At 31.9% G+C, this 18,156-nt stretch overlaps 1 protein-coding gene across 1 annotated transcript in view; it reads right to left on the reverse strand.

Annotated features, from left to right (window-relative positions):
* Positions 1 to 879: 879 nt before the first annotated feature.
* LOC142230929 (uncharacterized) overlaps positions 880 to 18,156 on the reverse strand; it is a 253,167-nt gene continuing 235,890 nt past the window's right edge. Inside the window, exon 6 of the mRNA XM_075301546.1 lies at positions 880 to 1,442. The gene's annotated coding sequence lies outside the window, so the exon portion shown is untranslated. The remainder of the gene's footprint in view (positions 1,443 to 18,156) is intronic.

Genomic DNA, 18,156 nt, shown 5'->3' on the forward strand with positions numbered 1-18,156 from the left:
CTAATACAATCAACTCTATATATAGTATTAGTTGGATTTTCCATAATTCGATTGAGTCGACCGAATTTGTCGAGTGTCACAACTGCTGACAGAAGGTTGCTGCAACTGCCAAAAGGAGGTTGGCAATAAATTCGGTTATCACAACCAATCTGTATTCTCTGTGTATCTGGCACTTTCTTTTCTGTAACTTAATAGTATCAATACCCTTAATCTTCCTGTCCAATAAGATCGAATAAATATTGTAATAATATGTAGTTTAAATGATTTGGACATTGCACCAGTCTGCATCGATATCAAGCTAACAACATTAGGAAACAATTTAAATATATAAATAGATTAGTTTGAAATGTAAATAAAGTGTAAAATCTGTACATGATTTGAAACAAATGTATAAGAAATTGAAAAATTTACAAAATAAAATATTACGAGATTCAAACCTGGGTTCTTAAATTTCGTTGTCAGAGTGATACCTTATGCTCGCCATTTGACACCATATGATTACCTTTCATGGAAGGGTTGATGTGAAATGTGAACACCATTCACGATTATTTCCATGGGTGTAAGTAGTGACTCAACAAATTTTCGGATATATTCAAAGTGATAAATTAGATATTTTCTTCATAGATTCCCCCCCCGAAATTGTCTCATATACCTGAAAAGTAAACGCCATTTATGGATGTATTGTATAGGCGGGTGTGTGAATTTAATTATGATGGATGTATTTGTGAGTGCCAATTTGCGGGTGTGTGTATGTGTGTTTCATGTACTTACTCACTTCATTGTTATCTTAGTATGTATCAAATTAATTTACACAATATTACCTCACTAAGAATTACAAATAAACTGTTACTGTTACTTTTATGGTTACTCTTACTCTTATATAACTAGGGTTTCTCGTTATCCTTTATTGTAGATTTAATTCGTATTCTTATTCAAGTTCTTATCTTTGTCTTATCTTTTGATTGAATAGCTTTTTTGTTTTGTTATTTTCGTATTCAAGGTATTCCAAAGAATTAATCCTAGATTGCAAGTCGAAGAACATAGATGAGTGTAAGTGTAGAGCGAGAGTGGGTGTGGTTAAGTGGATATGGAGGAGTATTATTTTTTTTGTCTATGTATCATATTGAGTTTGTTCGAAAGAAATGTATTTTGAATAAATTCATAACTATGTCTAATTTTGCTTGACTTATGCTAGTAACAAGAATTATTTTTTCCCATATATTCCATAAACATTTAGTTTAATTTTTTTTTCATTTGTTAAGTTTAACTAAGTCTAAGATGTAATGTACAATTTGTTTTATGTCCTCTTATGCTATGGGCAACAAATATCCCTCGCAATTCTTTGTGCGGAAGAAATGGATCTTAATTTGGTCTCAAATTCATTGTGCTTCGGTCTTAATTTATTCAGATTGAATTCGTTTATCAACCCATTGTCTCGGGATCTGAAAGTAAAAGAAAAAAAATCGTAATGTTTTAGTTTATTTTGTCAAACATATTGATTGAGTTCGTTTTTGATGTATGTATTACAGTGAATAGGGCCCCAAAAGCGTAACCGTTGGTAATTTTCAAAAAGTGGCAAACGTCGAAAAAAGTGGCACAATTATTTTCGAAAAGTGGCGCAATATTTTTATTAACTTGTAAAGGGTGATTTGTTAAGAGCTTGATAACTTAAAAAAAAAAAAAAAAACGCATAAAATTTGCAAAATCTCATCGGTTCTTTATTTGAAACGTTAGATTGGTCCATGACATTTACTTTTTGAAGATAATTTCATTTAAATGTTGACCGCGGCTGCGTCTTAGGTGGTCCATTCGGAAAGTCCAATTTTGGGCAACTTTTTCGAGCATTTCGGCCGGAATAGCCCGAATTTCTTCGGAAATGTTGTCTTCCAAAGCTGGAATAGTTGCTGGCTTATTTCTGTAGACTTTAGACTTGACGTAGCCCCACAAAAAATAGTCTAAAGGCGTCAAATCGCATGATCTTGGTGGCCAACTTACCGGTCCATTTCTTGAGATGAATTGTTCTCCGAAGTTTTCCCTCAAAATGGCCATAGAATCGCGAGCTGTGTGGCATGTAGCGCCATCTTGTTGAAAGCACATGTCAACCAAGTTCAGTTCTTCCATTTTTGGCAACAAAAAGTTTGTTGCGTCCAACAGCATCTTTGAAAAAATACGGTCCAATGATTCCACCAGCGTACAAACCACACCAAACAGTGCATTTTTCGGGATGCATGGGCAGTTCTTGAACGGCTTCTGGTTGCTCTTCACTCCAAATGCGGCAATTTTGCTTATTTACGTAGCCATTCAACCAGAAATGAGCCTCATCGCTGAACAAAATTTGTCGATAAAAAAGCGGATTTTCTGCCAACTTTTCTAGGGCCCATTCACTGAAAATTCGACGTTGTGGCAGATCGTTCGGCTATTCATGATGAAATGTCAAAGCATACTGAGTATCTTTCTCTTTGACACCATTTCTGAAATCCCACGTGATCTGTCAAATACTAATGCATGAAAATCCTAACCTCAAAAGAATCACCCTTTACAAAAAAAAAAAAAATACTGCTATGAGGTCAAGTTAAAATATATTTTGCGAATTCATACAAATTGGAAACAAATATCAAAATAATTTATATCATCACTGGTTTTTAAGTAATGCGGATTTAAGAATCTTCTATTATTCAATTTATTTGTCATTTATGTCAATTCATGATAAAATATATCCACAACTTCAGGTTAACATTTTAGAATATTAGTTTTAAATGTAATGGTATCAGTTTCAGGGATGTTTTCTGAAATAATTTATGATTTGGTTTCGTAGCCTATGCAAAATTCTTTAATATACAAAGAATTTTTATAGTCGATATCTGCTAAATCACTAATTGCAATATAACACTTTTTTACAAAATGTATGTATATTTTTTTTTAAATATATTACATATAAAAAATTTAGGAGAATCCGCTTTGGAATGTTTTGTTAAAATTATTCATGCTTTTGGGAATATAAACTAAAATTTTAAGATAAATCTCGTAGATATTTGACAGTGCATTTTGGATTCTTTATACTTTCTCTAATTTCTTGAGACATGTTTCTTCCAACTTTTCTCTAGTGAGGTAAAGCTGCAATACTTTCCACTGTTCCAGCATTCAGTTTCAGGATTATTATAGTGGAACAATCAGTCTCAAAAAGAGATTGCATTTTTTAAACTGAGGTCTCATGGAATCCATCATCAATGAATCCTTGTGGTCGGAATACACACGGAAATATTTTCATACTTATTTTATACATTTTATTTATTCAAATTACGCTATACCAAACTAAATTGAATCACAACTGTTCCCGTATAATAAGAATTAATGAACGATTTATCGTTGGTGCACAATATTCATTTTCTGAATTACACATCTCTGTATAGTGATAACTTCCCATAAAATTTAAACTTTTAAAAAAGTGGCACAAATTATTGGTAAAGTGGAACAAAATCGTAAAAACTATCACATTTGGTGGCAAAAAAAAAGTGGCACCGCCCAAAAAAAGTGGCACAGTGGTAACGCGGGTACCCAACATAAAAATATATGCATGCATTTATTTTTATAACAATATAGTATTGCGATACATACAACCTCAAAAAAAAATCGCTTCTGTTACATATCTCCAAAAACACATTGTGTTTCAAGCATATATGTATATTTTCAGGATTGGTCCAAAACAATATTGTTTTTATTGTTCAAACAAATTATGTTTCACCTTAGGCATACACTGGTAGAAAAAACTGTTAATGAAAGTTTATTTGTGTGTATATATTTTTAAGGCGCCAAAAGGTTACTTCCATTTTTTTACTTGCAGCATACTCTCCCGGTCTCTCTTTCTAAACACATATATGTTTATAGTCAATTTCTAAATTAATATATGTTTGCATCCACACATATAATATAAAAAAATACCAAACATATTATGCTAGTTTACGAACATTATATGCTTGCACTTAAAAATAATGTGCTAAAAATTTGAGTTCGAAACATATAATTTTTACACGGAAACGTATGAAAAACAGTATTTTTCGTCCGTGTACTTTATGTATTGTAGATACGGGGGAAATTCTGCGTTGATCTAGTCATTATCGTCCGTTAAAATTAAGGGGTATTGTGAATAGGCTCCTGTCCTCGCAATTTTCATCCGATCCACTTTGGATTAATTTTCATTCATTGGCCGGATTTGGCATCTTGCCATTACGGTAAAAAGGCCATGGAGTGGTACGCCGCCAACAACGTGCAGGTGGTTCCCAAGGACAAGAACCCTCCCAACACGCCAGAGCTCCGCCCAATTGAGAAATACTGGGCTATTGTCAAGCGGAACCTAAAGAAGGCCAAAAAACTGCTAAGGACGAGCAGCAGTTCAAGGCAAACTGGCTTTCTGCGGCGAAGAAGGTGGATAAGGTGGCTGTACAAAATCTGATGGCAGGTGTCAAGCCCGGCAATTCGGATTTGGAAAAGCGAAAGCCTAACTGAATATTTTTCCTGAATTTTATACTAATTGAACTTGAAAAAGAAATTTAATTTGATTTTTTAAATAAACGATTTCACCGATTTACACTCGTTTTCCCTTGACCAAATTTTGACCGTATCACCCTTTATATGACATGGTTTAATATCTGTGGACTTATGACAAAACCCCATAAGTCGAGATAGGACAATTTCTCAAAAATTGTACGTTGTGTGTAGTATTTGAAGGCGCATATTTCTGTGTTTACAGATTTTCGATATCTAGATCGGGATATATAGAATGGTGAAAACAACACAACTCGCGAATTTTTTAAGTTTAATTTTGACAAAACAACATATCTCAACATATGTTGTAAAATAAAGTCGAAATAGTTGCATGATACGTTTGACAAAACAACATAAGTCCACATAAGGTTTGTGTAATTGACCATTTTTTTTACAAAATAACATAACTAACCATGATCAGGACTCAATGCGGCAATCCATAAATGCTCATAACTATGTTAGTTTTTTAAAATAAAATATCATATGACAAAACAACATAAGTCGGTCATTCCTAGGTGCTAGGTGGTTTTGGCAAATCACATAAATATTAAACATTTTCCAGATATTTTCTACAGAAGTTATTGTGACTCCTTAAAGGTGTATTTTCGCTCTCCTGTAAAATTGAGTTTATAGACTAATGTCATAAATCCACAGATATATACAATAATACAAAAGTCGAAATACTCTTTTGACAATCACAAAAGTTGTCACACTCCAATGGCTATAATTTTGTAATGATCCCTATTGCACTCGTCGTTTGGGTTAACTTAAAATCCTACTGATAAAATTTCAGTGACGCTATCTAAAAAAATTGCTTGATAAGTTTTGCTTCATTTAACGCAATTTTATATGAAAACATTGTAGTTTATATCCACCTCCTCCTATTTTTACTCTTTCCCCATTTCAATATTTTATATTGACCCGCTCTCTGGACATCCCAGATGCAGATGTGCTATTTGTATAAAATGGAATAAAATATAATGTGATTATATTATTTGTCTTCAACTAAATTTTGTATAAAAATATTGGCTTGGGCCAGCATTTGGCAGGAAGCACATGTTCACATATTTCATTGTCCTTAGTCAGTTTCTGCCACAGTGACATCTCTATCCACAATACTACTGTGGACTCTCAACCACTTCACCCCGTTGGTTGGTTGGCTTCAACCAGCACCATCCATACTTACAGTGATACAATAAAATATTTGAGAAGAGGAAGACGATTTGCATATTTGAATTGAAATTTGAATTTAAAAATGTAAATTTTGTGCTGACAACCAACCGTCCGTCCGTCCGTCCGCCGGATCGACCCAATTCTTTTCATATTCAAAGTACATGGAATGCTGGAAAGTGGGAAATAGAAATTAAACTGCCAATGATATGGAAAAGAACAATACGTTCTTAAAATAATGAAGGAAAAACTTAAAAAAGGAGGTGAGCTTGTTTGCTTTTTGTGTCCACTTTGTTTTCTTGCTTGAGACATTGCTGGTGTTGTCCTTTTCGCAGGACCACAGGAAACATTCAACACAAAAATTACAGCAAATACAAAATGAAGTGCATAATTGCCCGGATCTAGAGTGAATTTCAACTTAACTCGCACAGTAATTGTCATATCCAGGGGAAGAATAAAATGGAATGAAAGAGGACGAGCCATAAAGAAACCCAAGAAACAACACAGGAATATCCAGTAGCAAAAAAGGGAGAGAGACCGGGGCACCCTCATTGAAGCGAATGGTGTTAACATTTGGCTTTGGCCATTGTTGACGTTTGCCTTGCACTTTGTTCCCTCATTGCTTATGGAAGTTGGGTGCGAAAAAGAAAAGTCGAACAAAAGGTCAATACCCAAAGTATTCAGGGATGTTTGTATATTTTCTTTAATTAAAAATCAACGCAAAAACTTTTTTGTATGTCCTTTCTTGAAGGATGGGGATATAATAAGTTTGCCATACCGTTTGTGACAATTTGAAGTATCGGTTTGTGACCATTTAAAAGAAATTCATGGTGATATTCTAAGGCGATGTAGTAATACCTGACATGAAGTTCGGCAACAGATTCATTTTATGTCTGCAACCATGTTTCAACCTATAGTCATGTGAAATTCGATGTCTCTTTGCCATTCTAGAGTCTTTAAATGTTGAGTTATCACGTTAAAATTTGGTTCTGGTTGGTCAACTTGGAGGACGGGCGATATTGTTTTTTTTTTCATCTGTAAAACTATCTATCATGTTTAACTGTTGTAATGACGATAAAACATATTTAATATTCTACAGATGAGCGAATTCGATTTTTTTTCTACTCATGTAAAAAATATCAAATTATATAGGATATATGATATGATTAACAATTTATGTATTTATTCATTGAATCTTCCTAGTACATTAAGACATATGTCTTATAACTTTGTACTAGAATCATTTGTGTTAAATAGGGAAGAGTTATAAGTGTGGAAAGCAAATATAGAAATAGTAGAAAAAAAATTAAATCTGTACAAAGTACTACAAATAGTATTAAAATAACAATCATTAGCGTAGCTAGACGATTTTCCTAGGGGGGGGGCTATAGCCCCCCTAGCTAAAAATTTATAGACTGAACTTATAGGTTCAATTAATGTTTTATAAAATTGAATAAAAAATTAGACATCAAAATAACTCGACAATTAATTCATAATAAAGCAGCTAAAAGTAGTTCCACACTTTTCCCAGCAAAAAAATTGTGAGTTATTCTAAAGGCACAACTTTAAAAGTACTTCCAAAAATGTCCTCAATTATTTTAACTACACAGGAAGTTTTTTTACTTCATTTTTTTTCATATTTTAATGTGTAATTTTTGTTTTCTTTTTTTTTTCAAATAAATAATTTTGGAAATTATTGTAGGAAAAACGTTTCAAACAAGCGTCAGTATGCATTAAAAATCATAAAAACAATATACAAATTATTTATTTGGGAAAATATCACAAAATTTTTTAATTCACATTCAAAACACTGAATTCGGATCTCACCTTAAGAAGTGATGCAAATTCATTGCAACGGCTGTTGAAACGGTGGACATTTGTCCTATGACAAGCTCATATTACATTCATTGCTTCTCCGCCAATTTTGCACCACTTCTAGACCCAAAAGGAACATTTTCACTACTTTTTTGGCAACGCTTTTTCGCAGCATTATTAAGATATTAATTTATGAAAGAATAGTTTTAATATCAATTACTATTTTTTTTAATTCATAAGTTCAACCACAGCTTTATTTCAAATATCTGACTTCAAATATTGCTATCGGCAACTGCTACCACAACCCAAGTAATTGGATTGTTCATGAAAGTCTTTAGCGGAACTTTGTGCGATTGTATATACTTGTTTAATTTTTATAAAAATTAAAAAACTATTGACATTTATTGAAAAATGGAAAATCATAAATAGAGTTTCAAATTCTGGGGGAGGGCTACAATTTTTCTGGGGGGGTCTAAGCCCCCTCCCCAGAGGCCTTCCTACGCTTATGATAACAATATTAAGCGTTTTGAAAACATACAATTTTGATACATAATAAATAATAAAAAAACTTAATGTAGATTTAAATAAATGGAAATATTAAAATATTACTGCAATAATATTTGGTACTATTACTGTAACATATACTCCCAAACATATTTTGCTTCAAGCATATATATTTTTGGGTATTGCCCAAACATTTATATGTTTGATCTCTTCCAATATATAATATGTTTGAAAGCCTATTGGTCTAAATAATATATGTTTGGGTAGTGTAAGTTCCTAACATTTTGTATTTTTGCATTCAAATTCAATAATGTTGTCTTCCAAAAAACAATATGTTATTATGTGACCATATAATATGTTTGGAAGCATTTTGCAACCAAAAATATTATATGCTTAAAAAAAATTCTCCCAAACAATATTGTGCTCAAAATTTTATTTATATATTTATAATCATAATGAATTATGAAAATAAACAGGTAATATAGGTGCTAACAACATAGGTTTTCGACCTGAATGCTGAAAATTTTGTTTCTGCCCAATTGTATATTCCCCCACATCTTTCTCACTTCCACGAGATTTTTTAGTTCTTAGCACCTTTTTCTGTAATACAAACATTGTAGAAGAAATTATTCAATTGTATGATTTTATTTTATTTTAATTTTACCTTTAGCTGGACGGGGATTCGAACAGCGGACCACACAGTTTGTAAGGATCAAAGAAGTAGCTGATCAATTGCCCAAGGAAAAATAAAATGTTAATTTTGTAATAACAAGCAACAACCACCAACTTAATTCAATATCGCTCCAGGTTAAATAGCGCTCCAAGCTACTAAACACATATATGTTTATAGGCTATTTCTAAATTAATATATGTTTGCATTCAAGCATATTATATTTACAAACATTTTATGTCCCAAACATAATATGTTCTAACATATTAACATATATGTCCCAAACATGTTATGCTAGTTTATGAACATTATATGCTTGCACTCAAAAATATTGTGTTTAAAAATTTGTGTTCCAAACATATAATGTTTATAGCCAAACATATGAAAAACAGTCTTGTTCATCCGTGTGATAAAGTCTTAAATAAGTTTCAAAATGCAGGCAAGACTGACATTTTGACTTTATGTTTAAAAGTGGCGAAAAGCCACTACGCGCCCCACCCGTAAATAAATTTTTAAAATTGAATATGGTATGATATTTGTAGACAACATTGATAGTTTGTTGGACTTACACATTTTTGTTGTTTTAACAAAAAAAAAAAAAAAAACAATGACGCTGAAACCTCGTGGTGCCCCTGTTGGGAAGCGCTGTTTTAAAAAGAATGCCAACAATTGAACTTGGAAAACGAAAACCAAGAACTTAAATTATGTACCAGGGTTGATAAAGTTGACACTTTTGTACTTTTTTGTTTGAAGAAATAAACATATACCAAATGAGGATATTTTAGTTTTTATTACAGGATTTCAAAATTTTTGAGAGAAATATTGTCTGTACCACATATGTTTTTTTTTCGCCACACTGAGGAACAGAGTATTATAAGATAGTGTATATATTTGAAACGCTCAGAAGGAGACGAAATACACATATGGTGTCTTCAGCAATAATGCTTAGAGGCGGCCCCTGAGCCGGTTGCCACAGTTGGTACACAGAAAAAAATTTCCGTAGTTAAACTAACGCTAAATTTAACTTATTTTTATTGGAAAAAAATTATTTGCTTGTAGTTAAATTTTATTATTTTTATCGAAATTTTCCACAGCTTAATGAAATCTTACTTGTTCAATATGGACTAAAATAAATGAAAATTTTCGTTCGATTCCCAAAAATAGTAAGAATGAACTACTGTATGGTTAAAATGGTCATGATTTGGCGCCAATGATTTTTTTCTTTACTTTTAGTTAATTTTTTCTTCTATGAGATGATGTAATTTCGTGAACTGCAGTTAAAAGGTACAGCAGGGTATTAAAATTTCCTGGTTTTAACAACGCTTTGTGGAAATCTAAAAATGTGGAGTCAAATTTAGTTCAATTTTCGTGCGTGGTAGTTCATTCTTCCTATAAAACAGTTCACTTTTTTCGGTGTAGAATTCTACACAAAAGGTAAATTGTTTACTGTTTTGTAGATTGGTTGAATTCTTGATTTTGGTAGACTTTGCGAAGAGGTACTTCTTCATAAATTTTCTATTGAAATAAACTTTAGAAAAAAAAATTTCTATAGAAATAAAATTTTGTCAAAATTTTCTATAGAAATAATATTTGGACAAAATTTTCTATCAAAATACACTTTTGACAAAATTTTCTATAGAAATAAAATTTTGACAAAATTTCCTATAGAAACAAAATTTTGGCAAAGTTTTCTGCAGAAATACTATTTTGACAAAATGTTCTATAGAAATAAAATTTTGCAAAATAAGAATTTTTTAGAAAATCTAAAAAAGAATTCCAAATCGGTCTAGATTTAAATATACGTGTACTTTTACAATAGTCTTTAAATTATATATTATGTAATTTTAGAACTTTTTGGCTTCGAAAAGTACATTTTTAACACATTTTTAGTTCTTTTTCGTCAACATCATTTATCATCTCTGTTATGTACCAATATCGATATGAGTTACTCAATATAGACTCATTTATTTCAATAGCAACTCGAAAGTTTTATCCGATTTCCCTGAAACTTTAAATTTTATGGCCATTAAGAAGATTTGCGCATTTTTTTATACGGATATCTTGTAGACTAAATTCCTGATTGTACAACAACATAAGAATAAAATAAACAAAGAGCAGAATAAATTTAAAACATTTAGTTTTACTTTGGCAGTTTCCTGGTTATTTGTTTTTTCATACTATTAGTTCGGTAATTGTTCAGAACACACAAAATTTTTTTTTTCTGATTCAATCACAAAATTAATTGATCCAATTAATGTTTTAATTGAAATGGCTTCAATCGCGAAAATTATAGTATCAAACACAGTTTTAATTGGGCATAAAAATGTTTTGATTAAAATATTAATTGATTTAATTTGAAAATTTCAATTAATTTTTTAATTAATTCAATTGATTGTTGATTGCCAAACTCAATAAATTTTTTGAATTAAAAACGTAACTTTTTCAATTACTTTCTTATCTGGCTTTATGTTTGATTAAGAAATTGATTGTTTGAAAGAAATTTTTATTTAAAAATTAAACTTAAACTTTTTATACCCATCCCCATAGAATGGTGATGGGGGTATAATAAATTTGTCACTCTCCGTTTGTAACACATCGAAATATCGATTTCCAAGTATATATATATATAAAGGGTGATTTGTTAAGAGCTTGATAACTTTAAAAAAAAAAAAAACGCATAAAATTTGCAAAATCTCATCGGTTCTTTATTTGAAACGTTAGATTGGTCCATGACATTTACTTTTTGAAGATAATTTCATTTAAATGTTGACCGCGGCTGCGTCTTAGGTGGTCCATTCGGAAAGTCCAATTTTGGGCAACTTTTTCGAGCATTTCGGCCGGAATAGCCCGAATTTCTTCGGAAATGTTGTCTTCCAAAGCTGGAATAGTTGCTGGCTTATTTCTGTAGACTTTAGACTTGACGTAGCCCCACAAAAAATAGTCTAAAGGCGTCAAATCGCATGATCTTGGTGGCCAACTTACCGGTCCATTTCTTGAGATGAATTGTTCTCCGAAGTTTTCCCTCAAAATGGCCATAGAATCGCGAGCTGTGTGGCATGTAGCGCCATCTTGTTGAAACCACATGTCAACCAAGTTCAGTTCTTCCATTTTTGGCAACAAAAAGTTTGTTAGCATCGAACGATAGCGATCGCCATTCACCGTAACGTTGCGTCCAACAGCATCTTTGAAAAAATACGGTCCAATGATTCCACCAGCGTACAAACCACACCAAACAGTGCATTTTTCGGGATGCATGGGCAGTTCTTGAACGGCTTCTGGTTGCTCTTCACTCCAAATGCGGCAATTTTGCTTATTTACGTAGCCATTCAACCAGAAATGAGCCTCATCGCTGAACAAAATTTTTCGATAAAAAAGCGGATTTTCTGCCAACTTTTCTAGGGCCCATTCACTGAAAATTCGACGTTGTGGCAGATCGTTCGGCTATTCATGATGAAATGTCAAAGCATACTGAGCATCTTTCTCTTTGACACCATGTCTGAAATCCCACGTGATCTGTCAAATACTAATGCATGAAAATCCTAACCTCAAAAGAATCACCCTTTATATATATATATATATATATATATATATATATATATATATATATATATATATATATATATATATATATATATATATATATATATATATATATATATATATATATATATAATGGTAATAATGGTGGTATTGGACACGAAGTTTCCAATTTCAATTAAAACACTTTAATGCTGTTATTCTATCATAATCTTCGTCAATTTAAATTTATTTTAGAATTTGTATCTCTAATGCAATCTTATAAACGTTCAAAAATCCACTTCTTAATATTGCCAATGGATTACTGACAATTGCCGACTTTGCAAAATCCTATCGTCTCAGTCGGTAAGCCGAGACTGGCGCCGAGGGTGGCTGTTACCGCCGCTGTTTGTAAGATGTTGGTTGCACAGTGCTATACTCAAAATAATGACAGATTCTTACTGTTTTCGGGAATCGAACGAACATTTTATTCTGTTTTAAATTATATTGAACTTATCATTAAATTTTATATTTACGTAAAGTATAGACATTTTGTGAGACCAAAGTATGTCTCAAAATTTCATTATGCTGTGGAAAATTCAAACATAATGATAAAATGTAACTAAACCCAAATAAGTTTTATACATAAGAAATAAGGTATAAATTTATATTATTTGTATTGTAAAATTACTAGTTTAGCGTGAAGGGTGTATACGTTTCGACATGGTCAAACACAATTCTTATTTGTTTTTTCTTTTGTCTTCGAAACTTGTCGTTTTGTTTGATTTTTATTTAATTCGGGTATTTTTGGAGGGAATGCTTGCCCTTGTTTCGCGAGTACATTTTTCTTTGGGAAAACGGCAACAGCAACAACAATTTGAAATTGCTAAATTAATGAATAAATAAATTTGGCGGACGAGTGGAGCATGAGATGGCCCCAAAGTTAACTGAATTAGGGTGCTGTTGAAATAAAAACAAGAGAAACGAATCAGAATGTTAGGCATAACACGGAAAGATAAAATTTTGGGCTGCTTTAAGATGTGAAAAGAGAGATTTAAGGAATTCTAGCAATTAAACATCAAATGGTAAAATAGTTCACCACACTAAAAAAGCTTACTCGGTTCCAAAGGTTTTGTGTTTACTCTAATGATTTTAGTATTGATTCCGAACCAAAGAAACGGAGAATTGAAGTAAGGACACCGTACTTGATAGATGCTTATTTAAATTAATAATAAATAAATAAAAACGCGACTTCTAGTGCAAATTATGATATTTTCAAATGAGAAACGTCTTTAAAATAAAGTATTCAATACCGTATTTTCAAGACATCCCCGATTTTTTTAGTGATTTTTCGTTTTGTAGTCAAGATATAAAGGGTGATTTGTTAAGAGCTTGATAACTTTTTTTTAAAAAAAAACGCATAAAATTTGCAAAATCTCATCGGTTCTTTATTTGAAACGTTAGATTGGTCCATGACATTTACTTTTTGAAGATAATTTCATTTAAATGTTGACCGCGGCTGCGTCTTAGGTGGTCCATTCGGAAAGTCCAATTTTGGGCAACTTTTTCGAGCATTTCGGCCGGAATAGCCCGAATTTCTTCGGAAATGTTGTCTTCCAAAGCTGGAATAGTTGCTGGCTTTTTTCTGTAGACTTTAGACTTGACGTAGCCCCACAAAAAATAGTCTAAAGGCGTCAAATCGCATGATCTTGGTGGCCAACTTACCGGTCCATTTCTTGAGATGAATTGTTCTCCGAAGTTTTCCCTCAAAATGGCCATAGAATCGCGAGCTGTGTGGCATGTAGCGCCATCTTGTTGAAACCACATGTCAACCAAGTTCAGTTCTTCCATTTTTGGCAACAAAAAGTTTGTTAGCATCGAACGATAGCGATCGCCATTCACCGTAACGTTGCGTCCAACAGCATCTTTGAAAAAATACGGTCCAATGATTCCACCAGCGTACAAACCACACCAAACAGTGCATTTTTCGGGATGCATGGGCAGTTCTTGAACGGCTTCTGGTTGCTCTTCACTCCAAATGCGGCAATTTTGCTTATTTACGTAGCCATTCAACCAGAAATGAGCCTCATCGCTGAACAAAATTTGTCGGACGTAAAGCGCGAAACACATTTCGAACCGAACACTGATTTTGGTAATAAAATTCAATGATTTGCAAGCGTTGCTCGTTAGTAAATCTATTCATGATGAAATGTCAAAGCATACTGAGCATCTTTCTCTTTGACACCATGTCTGAAATCCCACGTGATCTGTCAAATACTAATGCATGAAAATCCTAACCTCAAAAGAATCACCCTTTATAAAGTCAAGAATTTTAAAGACAATTTCATTCATATTAAAGATTTTTTTCAGAGTTATTAAAGCCAATTTGTAAATTTGTTAAATTTTACCTTTCGCCTGGACGGAGAATCGAACCGAGGACCATACAGTTTGTAAGCTGGGCTATATAGCTGTTATTGTCATCAACAGTCTAGCTGTAGCTTTTGTACTTCATAGACGTGTCTAAGGGCCGGTATGCACCTCTAGCGAAAAATTGCATTCCCATAAGAAATGCATTGCTATTTATGCTAACGAAATTTTCGGTAGCGTTCAATTTCGTAAGCTGGTACGCACCTCTAATGAAAATAACAGGGTTGTCAAAAGCATATTTTGGAAGCAAACATTTAATTTATTACAATCATTGTGTTCGTAAAACTTTTAAAAGGTCTGTAAATAATAAACAATTTATTTGAGGAATATTTGGAACATATATTAACAATTTTTAAAAGCGATTGGCTGGTTTAAAATTTGTGTACACAGCCGTTTTTTTGTTGTAGACTTAAATAAAGTTTTGCTACCGAAAATTTCGCTAGAGGTGCATACCGGCCTTAAAACCGTTCCGGGTATCAAACAAAGCATTTTTAATTAAAAAAAAAAACAAGTATATACGGTCGTAAGTTCGGCCAGGCCGAAGCTTATGTACCCTCCACCATGGATTGCGTAGAAACTTCTACTGAAGATTGTCATCCACAATCGAATTACTTGGGTTGCGGTAACACTTGCCTATGGCAAGGTATCTTAAAACTTCCTTACATCGTAATATATACCACATAATCCATTCGATAGAAATAAAATTTTGACAACATTTTCTACACAGAAAAAAAAGTGTCTTGTAAATTTAAGGACCATTTTATCTTCCACATAGTTCAACAAATTTACTGTAATATAGTTCATTTTTCGTAACCACAACGAAAATTAACTTAGCTAAAGGAAAACTTATAAAAATTCAGTAAATGTTTTTTAGTTCACTAACTACGAAATGGGAAGGATTTTTCCTTAAATAAATTTCCAACGCAGTAGTTAATGCATCGTTGATTCTATTATGAAAATACATGGGCAATATAAAAATCTTACTACGAAATGTGGGCAATTTACTAAGAAAAAATTTTGTATGGAAAAAAATTTTTGTAGTAAACATTAACTTAACGACATTCATAAGCGTAGGAAGGCCTCTGGGGAGGGGGCTTAGACCCCCCAGAAAAATTTTAGCCCCCCCCAGAATTTGAAACTCTATTTATGATTTTCCATTTTTCAATAAATGTCAATAGTTATTTTTTTAATTTTTATAAAAATTAAACAAGTATATACAATCGCACAAAGTTCCGCTAAAGACTTTCATGAACAATCGAATTACTTGGGTTGTGGTAGCAGTTGCCGATGGCAATGTTTCAAGTCAGATATTTATGAAATAAAGCTGTGGTTGAACTTATGATTGATTTAGTTTAGTCAATTTAATTAAACAAATAGTAATTGATATTAAAACTATTTTTTCATAAATTAATATCTTAATAATGCTGCGAAAAAGCGTTGCCAAAAAAGTAGTGAAAATGTTCTTTTTGGTCTAGAAGTGGTGCAAAATTGGCGGAGCAGCAATGAATGTAATATGAGATTGTCATGGGACAAATGTCCACCGTTTCAACAGCCGTTGCAATGAATTTGCATCACTTCTTAATGTGAGATCCGAATTCAGTGTTTTGAATGCGATTTAAAAAATTTTGTGATATTTTCCTAAATAAATAATTTTTATATTGTTTTTATGATTTTAATGCATTCTGACGCTTGTTTGAAACGTTTTTCCTCGAACAATTTCCAAAATTATCGATTTTTCTATAATGGATTTAGCAGTTTTGTGGCAAAATTTTAATAATTTGTACCAATTTATTTATTCTTACTCTTTTTTTAAACTATTTGAAAAAAAGAAAACAAAAAATTACACATTAAAATATGAAAAAAATCAAGTAAAAAAAACTTCCTGTGTAGTTAAAATAATTGAGGACATTTTTGGAAGTACTTTAGAACAACTCACAATTTTTTTGCTGGGAAAAGTGTGGAACTACTTTTAATTGCTTTATTATAAATTAATTGACGAGTTATTTTGATGTCTATTTTTTTATTAAATTTTATGAAATAAAACATTAATTGAACCTATAAGTTCAGTCCATACATTTTTAGCTAGAGGGGCTATAGCCCCCCCTAGGAAAATTGTCTAGCTACGCTAATGACGACATTACCGATTCGTATGATGGCTACCTACAGATTATTTCCCTTTTTATTATACGTTGGAGTGTTTTTCCTCACATTGAAAATTTTAGATAAAGTAGAATAAAAAGTAGTTAATATAATCCTTGACGGGTGTATATAATTTTTTATAGATTCCTCATAGATTTGGTATATATTTTACCTTAACTTATAGATAGAATTCCAACTAATCAATAAACGTGCTACTGGAAAATTAAGTGAGAAGAGAGAAATGAAATCGTTGCATCATGTTAGAGACATTTTGTGTATATCTCGTTTGATTGTTGGCGTTTGTTATTGCGTCATTTATGCTGTTGTTGGTTGTTTTGATTTTAGAGACAATGTAATGTTCCTTGTGTGTTGTTGGTATCTTTTGTGGTGGGAGTTGTTTTCTTGCAATAGCGAGATCAGAAAGGGATCGTGTGTGTGTGGAGTTGTTTTTCTTTACGGCAGGTATGCATCCCTTATGACTATTTGTGTATTTGAGTTTTATTGCCGCATTCAGTTCTGTTGATGCATTTATGAAGTGCACACGTGGTTTTAATTTTGCAAAATTGTAGTGCGGTATGGTGTTTATTAATGACAATACATTTATTTCGAAACATCTTAGAAACTGAGAAGTGAATGATGTGATGTTAGAGATATCAAAAACGCTTTTTATTGATAAAAACAAGTAACAGATTAAGGAACTGTATATTTCTGTTAATAGTTTAAAATTAGTGCGCATTTTTAAACTATTTTTTTTTTAATAGTTTAAAATTAGTGCGGATTTTAATTGATTTACATAAAAAATATACAACTTGAGTGGTAATTGGATGATCCATAATTATTCTACATCTGTATCACAGATTGGAGGTGCAACTATTTTTTTGAATCTATATTTTTATGTTACAGCAATTCCTACAGGTGAGTACTAAGTTCGAGTTTAGCAGCTTAAATTAAAAATAAATCACCAAGAAAAATATAAAAGTATATATAACTTGATGGAGAATAGCCCAAACCAAGTTTTTTATAAAGATTATTTTTCTATAATGGATTATTAGAGAAAATTTATCATGAAAATTGCAATTTTAGCCGCTAAACTCGAACTTAATATCCACCTTATATACTAAATGCTATACTGACAAGTGGAAATTATGTATAATTTTATAATATTTTTTATTTCAAATATATTCTGAGAATAATGTCAAAAACGTCCCTTTAGTCCATGGATATGATTCCAATAATGTACCTACTGGATGGATTTTTCAATGTGGTAAGCTTTTCTATAAACGGTATTTTGTTCGTTTTTAATAAAACCAAAATTTCAATTTATTAAAAATAATTATTTTCACTTGCAGGTAGACAGGCCTTGTAATGGTAAT

This window comes from Haematobia irritans, chromosome 3 (assembly GCF_050003625.1).
Source record: "Haematobia irritans isolate KBUSLIRL chromosome 3, ASM5000362v1, whole genome shotgun sequence".
NCBI lineage: Eukaryota > Metazoa > Arthropoda > Insecta > Diptera > Muscidae > Haematobia > Haematobia irritans.